We start from the raw sequence: 7,979 nt of genomic DNA on the forward strand, positions 1-7,979 counted from the left end.
ATCCACCCACCTCAGCCTCTCAAAGTGCCCCAGAACTCTAGACTCCCTATACACTGTCTGCCTTTTCCCCATTGTCTGCATCACTGATCTCTTTCTAACATGCTATGTAATTTCTTTATTTATTGTCTATTAGCTGTCTTCTGCTAGTTTGTCACCTCCACAAAGCAGGTATCTTTCTTGGTTTTGCTCATTGATGGATACTAAGTGCCTGCAACAGTATCTGGTACACAGTAGGTACTCAATATATAAGTGATAAATATAATTTGTATATAAATGAGACTATATGAATGATAGTCTCATGGAGACACACACAAAATTCTGTTCACCAATTGTACTAGTGCTCCCTTTCAGCACACTTGAAAAATGTGCCTTCCATATTTTCGCCCAAGTTGTTTATTAAGGTATTGAAAGGTGTAGGGCTATAGGTACACTGACACAGGTATGCCAAAAAGTAGGTACAAGGATATTCATGGGGTCAACATTGAACACAGCAAAATATCATATGTACCTGTTGGTCAATAGAGGCCTGCTATGTCCAGGTTATAGACTATCATGGAGTCTTTCATTTTTATTTTATTTTTATTTTTGAGACAGAGTCTCACTCTGTTGCCCAGGCTGGAATGCAGTGGTGTGATCTCGGCTCCCTGAAACCTCTGCCTCCCAGGTTCATGCGATTCTCGTGCCTCAGCCTCCCAAGTAGCTGGGATTACAGGTGTGTGCCACCACATCTGGCTAATTTTTGCATTTTCAGTAGAGACAAAAATACACCATTTTGGCCAGGTTGGTCTTGAGCTCCTGGTCTCAAGTGATCCACCCACCTCAGCTTCTCAAAGTGCTGGAATTACAGGCATGAGCCACAGCGTCCAGCTTATGCAGTCGATTTTTTCTTTTTTTTTTTAATTTATAAAAGAAATAAGTTTATTTATTTATTTTTATTATACTTTAAGTTCTAGGGTTCCTGTGCACAATGTATAGGTTTGTTACATAGGTATATATGTGCCATGTTGGTTTGCTGCACCCATCAACTCGACATTTATATTAGTTATTTCTCCTAATGCTATCCTTCCCGCAGTCCCCGACTCCCCCATAGGCCTCGGTGTGTGATGTTCCCCGCCCTGTGTCCATGTGTTCTCATTGTTCAACTCCCACCTATGAGTGAGAAAATGCAATGTTTGGTTTTCTGTCCTTGTGACAGTTTGCTGAAAATGATGATTTCCAGCTTCATCCATGTCCCTGCAAAGGACATGAACTCATTTGTTTTTATGCTGCAATAGTATTCCATAGTGTATATGTGCCACATTTTCTTAATCTAGTCTATCATTGATGGACATTTGGATTGGTTCCAACTCTTTGCTATTGTGAATAGTGCCGCAGTAAACATACGTGTGCATGTGTCTTTATAGCAGCATGATTTATAATCCTTTGGGTATATACCCAGTAATGGGATGGCTGGGTCAAATGGTATTTCTAGTTCTAGATCCTTGAGGAATCGCCACACTGTCTTCCACAATAGTTGAACTAATTTACACTCCCACCAACAATGTAAAAGTGTTCCTATTTCTCCATATCCTCTCCAGCATCTGTTGTTTCCTGACTTTTTAATGATAACCATTCTAATTGGAGTGAAATGGTATCTCATTGTGGTTTTGATTTGCATTTCTTTGATGACCAGTGATGATGAACATTTTTTTCATGTGTCTGTCGGATGCAGTCGATTTTTTAAAAGAATGAGGCAAATCTCTAGGTACTAATTTAAAACGATCTCCAAGATATATCACTAGATTGAAAAGTAGAAAACACGTAACAGCATTTATAATATTTTCATTTGTGTTTTTCAAAGTATCCTGAAGGAATTTAAATATCAGCCTTTCCCCTACTTTTACTTTTTGTTTTGGTTTCTTGCTGTGGCCTTCGTGGTTACATTAAGATTTATATGCTAGGTCTGTTTAGGAATAATTGGTCAAACAACCATTACCCGAACACCCACTATCTGCCAAGCAGGTGCTAGAATGTAATATGTTATTCCCTTCAGTCCTGCGACATAGTGGTTACTGTTCCTATTTCACAGTTGAAGAAATTGAGACTCACTGAATTTCAGTGCTCAGGATCACACAACAACTGGATTTTACTTGGCCCAGTGGTAACACGCTCTTTCCCTTCCAGCCCAGCACCTCTGTCAAGGGCAGGGTTTGCCCGTGCATTCCTCTGCTTCTCCTCCTGGTCCATGGAAGATGCAGGGGCATCGCAGAGGCCACATGATCTTACAGACGCTCTGGCTTCCTGGCTTTGGGAAGCCTGGCCATCTCATCCCCTCTCCCCTGCAGAGGTGTGGAATGACAAGGTATTGTCACAGCCCTATCAGAGAGCAGGAGCTGGCAGGTCTGTCTCTCACCTGCCCAGGAAACAGACCCTTGCAGACACTCACAGTCTGCCTGCCCAGGTGGGGGACGGGGGCCAGACTGGTCTCATAGCCTCTCCACCAGCCGCTGCTTTTCCTCTTAGGAGCTGCGGGGAGGAGAGAAGCGCAGCCCATCAGGACAGCTGCAATATCAAGGCAAGCTCTGTTATGTCTAAGACAGAAGGCCAGTAAAAAGTTAGTTAATTTTATCATTTTGGGTAATTCAACAGTTTTAATGAAAAGAGGGGACCTTGGAGAGGATGGCGTCACAGATAAGGGAGTGTGGAAAGCGGCAGCAGATGGGTGACCTTGTTCTGCTTATTAACTCCTTTCCTTCCCAGCTGCCCTTCCACGCCCCCTCCCTGATTTCATTTTCTAGTCCAAGGTTTTAACAGCAGGGGGGGAAGGAATAATTAGCACAGCCAAACCTTGGGAAAATGCTGCTTCAGGGCAATCCACATGTGCCCAGTGGAGCTGCGGCCTTCAAGCAGGGCCCGGCTGGATGCTCCCCAAAGCCAGGCCTGCATCTACGTGGAGAAGAAGGCAGCCAGCCGCACACCCACAGGGACAGGAGGCTAAGGCTGTCTGCAGGGCCAGCCTGGTTGTCTGGGCTGAGGCACGCCAGGAGGTATTGATCCAGGTGGCTCAGGAAGTAGGAGAGCATTGCTAATTCTCACCCATGCTAATTCAATCTCATTCAACAAACACTGATTGACTGCTTGTTCTGAATCAAACCCTATACTAGGAGCTGGGGGATTTGAAGAGGAGTTAGACATGTTCCACTAAAGAACTAACTTGTGATTGTTTCAGTAGACAGAGCCCAATGGGCAACTTACCCAAGGACCAGGAAGAAGCTGCTGGAATAGACTAAGAGTAAGAAATGGGGTTGGGCGCCGTGGTTCACACCTACCAGCACCTTGGGAGGCCAGCATGGACAGATGGTTTGAGTCCAAGAATTCAAGACCAGCCTGGACAACATGGCGAAACCCCATCTCTACAAAAAAAAAACAAAACAAAACAAAACAAAAATTAGCCAGATGTGGTGGCTCGTGCCTGTAGTCCCAGCTAGTGGGAAGGCTGAGGTGGGAGAATCTTTGGAACCCAGGAGGTGGAGGTTGCAATGAACTGAGACCATGCCACTGCACTCCAGGCTGGGTGACAGAGAGATACCTTGACTCAAAAACAAAAACAAAAACAAAAAAACCCACAGAAATGGGCCCAAGATCCCAAACCGTAGGGGCCATTTGGTCCTCAGAAGCCCAAGATCTACTCAGAAACATGGGAGTCACAGCCAGTGGAGAATGTCAAGAGGCCACGGAGAGTCCAGGGCAGTTCCACATGCTAAAGATTCTATTCCATTGTTCCCCAGGGCCATTTGTATGTCTCGTACTATTTATCCTGATTTTTGGTTTGAAAATATATCTTCCTGAATTGGATGTCATGTGACTGTGTGTGTGTGTGCGTGTGTGCGTGTGTGTGTGTGTTGTTAATATGCTTGAAAATCTCCTGCCTCTAACCAGTTCTGTCTCTGCCTTACCCCTTGAAAGGTTTATCCATCACACTTCCCACTAAGGCCATCCATCTAGTTGGAAACCCACTGTGGATGTGTAAAGTTGTGGGGGTTCTATACCTGACATATTTTAAAAATGAAACCTCGTTGGCTTTTATGTAAGGGGATTATGAAGTACATTAAGTGTTTTGTTTTGCTGTGCTGTGTTGTGTTTCAGCCAGGAGCTCGTGCCTGTAATCCCAACACTTTGGAAGGCTGAAGCGGGCCGATCACTTGAGGCCAGGAGTGCGAGACGAGCCTGGGCAACATAGTAAGACCCGCCCACCCATCTCTACAAAAAATAAATATATATATATATATAAGCCAGGTATGGAGACATGTGCCTGTAATCTCAGCTACTTGGCAGGCTGAAATGGGAGGATCGCTTGAGCTGGGGAATTCAAGGCTGTAGTGAGCTATGACCACACTCCTACACTCCAGCTGGGGCAATAGAGCAAGACCCAGTCTCATTAAAAAAAGAAAAAAAAAGTATATTCTTTCAAAAACATTCATATCCCATCATAAAGGATTTTTCAAGTCATCATTAGGGTAAATCCCTGGAAATTTTCAAATAAGGGAGTTCTTTTTGTTTTTCGTTTTTTTGTTTTTGTTTTTGTTTTTGTTTTCGAGAACAACAGTTCTCTGAAACAGAGCAAGACCCTGTCTCTTAAAAAATACAAAAAAACTCCCTTATTTGTTATCCTTTTAAATATTAATACATGTCCAGGACTGGGTGCAGTGGCTCACAACAGTCATCCCAGGGCTATGGGAGGGAAGGCTGAGACAGAAGGATTGTTTGAGGCCAGGAGATAGAGACCAGCCTGGACAACACAGCAAGACCCTGCCTCTACAAACTTTTTTTTTTTTAATTTAAATAAATTGGCTGGGCGTAGTGGCTCACGCCTGTAATCCCAGCACTGTGGGAGGCCAAGGCAGGCAGATCTCGAGGTCAGGAGATGGAGACCATTCTAGCTAACATGGTGAAACCTCATCTCTAATAAAAATACAAAAAAATTAGCCAGGTGTGGTGGCGGGTGCCTGTAGTCCCAGCTACTTGGGAGGGTGAGGCAGGAGAATGGCGTAAACCCGGGAGGCGGAGCTTGCAGTGAGCCAAGATCATGCCACTGCACTCCAGCCTGGGCGACAGAGCGAGACTCCCTCTCAAAAATAAATAAATAAATAAATAATAAGTAAATTGCTACTTATTAAGCAGTTTCCACGTATTTGGCATGGTGCCAAGCACTTCATGAATATTTCTTCATTTAACCCTCTTAAAGTCCCTATGAAGTAGTACTTTATCTAAATTTACAGAGAGGGACACAGAGATTTAGGAAGATCAATTAACTTGCCCTTGTTCACACAGCTAGAGGCAGGAGGGGACGCTATGCTCTCCAAATTCAGAGCTCATGCTGCACCATACTGCTGTACTGGCTCCTGTTGTAGCCTGGCAGGGTCTCGCTCTGTCGCCCTGGCATGATCTCAGCTCACTGCAATCTCCGCCTCCTGGGTTCAAGCTATTCTGCTGCCTCAGCCTCCCGAATAGCTGGGATTACAGGTGCCCACCACTACACTTGGCTAATTTTTGTATTTTTAGTAGAGATGGGGTTTCAGAATGTTGGCCAGGTTAGTCTCGAACTCCTGACCTCAGGTGATCTGCCTGCCTCAGCCTCCCAAAGTGCTGGGATTATAGGCGTGAGCCACTGCGCCCAGCCAGTTACAAATATGTCTAAACTAAGAGTTCCTAGACTCCAGATCAGGGGTCTGTGACGCTCTCCAATTAGGAAGGCTTCTCGGCTTCACTGGGTGTCCTTTCTTTGCTGACTTCCTGGTCCTCAATAAGAGTTCAGACAGCTAAGATGGCCGAAAAAATGAAGCTGGTTCACTGAGGTGGTTTTGGCCCCGGAATAGTACCTTACTCTTGTATAGCACCTATCCTAGAATTTGTTCAGAAACACACACCTAAAGCACCTTCTTTATCTTCACATCTCTGTGATACACTCTTGTTAGTCGTTTTATAAAAGCTTTGCATTAATACAAGAGCTTTATAACTTTAAAAATGAGGCTAGAGACCCAAACACCAAGATGAGAATCCACAGGAATCGTGGCACTCGTGACGAACCCAACACTTCTTTGACCCACTTTCCCAAACTGTAGAGACCACTTGGCCCTTGGAAGCCCAAGAGCTGCTCAGGTACCTTTAGGCAAATATTTGCTCTCTTTTTCTTTTTCCCTTTTTTCCATTCCTTCCACATGGTTTGTTGACAATGTGGGAGGACTGACGCCAGGCACCAAAGGCAACTCCTTCCCTTCCATGGCTTCTATTCCCATAGAGTCAGGAGGGGATACGGGCCAGGCAACAGAGAGGATTTCACATCTTTGTCTTCTCAGCAAAAGGCAGCTCCATTCTTGCAGTTGCTCAGGCCAAAGCCCTTGGAGTCATCCCTGACTTCTTTCCCTTTTTCTTTCACATGCCACATCCCATTCATCAGAAAAGCCTGTCAACTCTACTCCCTAAAATATACCCCAGATCGAGGCTGCAATGAGCCATGATCACACCACTGCACTTCAGCCTGGCTGACCAAGCAAGACTCTGTCATATACATATATACACACACCCAGAATCTGATCCTTTCTTACCACCACTGCCACGGGAATTGCCTGGTCCATGCCACCATCCCCCTCCTACATTAGGGCAATGTTCTTCCTACTTCCACCCCTTTCCCCCTCACTCTATTCTCCAACAATAGTCAGAGCAGTTCTTTTAAAAGTCAAATCAGGTCAGGCACGGTGGCTTATGCCTGTAATCCCAGCACTTTGGGAGGCCAAGGCAGGCAGATCACTTGAGCCCAGGACTTTGAGACCAGCCTGGGCAACATGGCAAAACCTCATCTCTACAAAAAAACACAAAAATTAGTCGAGCATGGTGGTGCATGACTGTGGTCCCAGCTACTTGGGAGGCTGAGATGGGAGGATCACCTGAGCCCGAGAGTTTGAGGCTGCAGTGAGCCTTGATCATACCATTGCATTTCTGGACAATAGAGAGACCCTGTCTCAAAAAAAAAAAAAAAGAAAGAAAGAAAAAGAAAAAGGAAAAGAAAAAGAAAATAAAAGAAAAAGAAAAAAGTTAATTCAAGACAGACAGTGTACTCCTCTGCTCAAAACTTCCCCACGTCCCCCTGTTCACACAAAACAAGAGCCGAAGTCCTCTCAAAGGCCTGCACCGCCTCCTACCCACTCCATCAACCTCCTCTAAGGCATCCACCGGTGACAACTGTGTATGTATCTTTCCAGAGTTCAGTTTTGGTTTCTGTTTTTTTATTCTCAAGCTTTTTCCCTGCAAATGAGACCTGGGATGCCGTGCAGAGCTGCCTGGCAGTCCTCGGAAGCCTTGTCAGTGCCTACCTTTCCTCACGCACCGGCAAGGGGGTCTGGCGCTTGACCTTCCCAGGCCACCTGGATGGCCCCCACCTGAGCGCTGGACTCCTCCCTCTATCCAGCAGGTGTGTCCGGCAGCGACTGCGGCCCGCCCTTCCCCCAAGGGCCACAGCAAACATTGGTGGCGACAGTAAGGACACATTTTCTTTTTCTATTTGCTGTAGATGGCAGAATGCCCAGGACCAGCCCAGTGCTCACATTTTGGGGAGAAATTCCAGCCCGAAGAGACACCTAGAGAAAAAAGGAGACACAGAAATCTCTGTGGGTTTCAGCAGTTATGCTTAGCAGCAGCCTGAAAACAGGCAGGTTATCAGAAGTGTTGGAGGGCTACCTCAGGCCAAGACAGAGCCAGGGTAGAAAATGTCAGCCCAGGCCGGGTACAGTGGCTCACACCTGCAATCCCAGCAATTTGGGAGGCCGAAGCAGGTGAATCACTTGAGGTCAGGAGTTCGAGACCAGCCTGGCCAACATAGTGAAACCCTGTCTCTACTAAAAATACAAAAATTAGCTGGTTGTGGTGACACACACCTGTGGTCCCTGCTACTTGGGAGGCTGAGATGGGAGGATCACCTGAGCCCGAGAGTTTGAGGCTGCAGT

At 45.8% G+C, this 7,979-nt stretch overlaps 1 long non-coding RNA gene across 1 annotated transcript in view; it reads right to left on the bottom strand.

The window, feature by feature from the left end:
* Positions 1–3,400, bottom strand: part of LOC105523039 — a 19,862-nt gene extending 16,462 nt beyond the window's left edge. Inside the window, exon 1 of the long non-coding RNA XR_001003521.1 lies at positions 3,309–3,400. This is a non-coding gene — a long non-coding RNA (uncharacterized LOC105523039). The remainder of the gene's footprint in view (positions 1–3,308) is intronic.
* Between the last annotated feature and the right edge of the window lie 4,579 nt (positions 3,401–7,979).

The sequence above is a fragment of the Colobus angolensis genome, unplaced genomic scaffold (assembly GCF_000951035.1).
Source record: "Colobus angolensis palliatus isolate OR3802 unplaced genomic scaffold, Cang.pa_1.0 Scaffold45, whole genome shotgun sequence".
Classification (NCBI taxonomy): Eukaryota; Metazoa; Chordata; class Mammalia; order Primates; family Cercopithecidae; genus Colobus; species Colobus angolensis.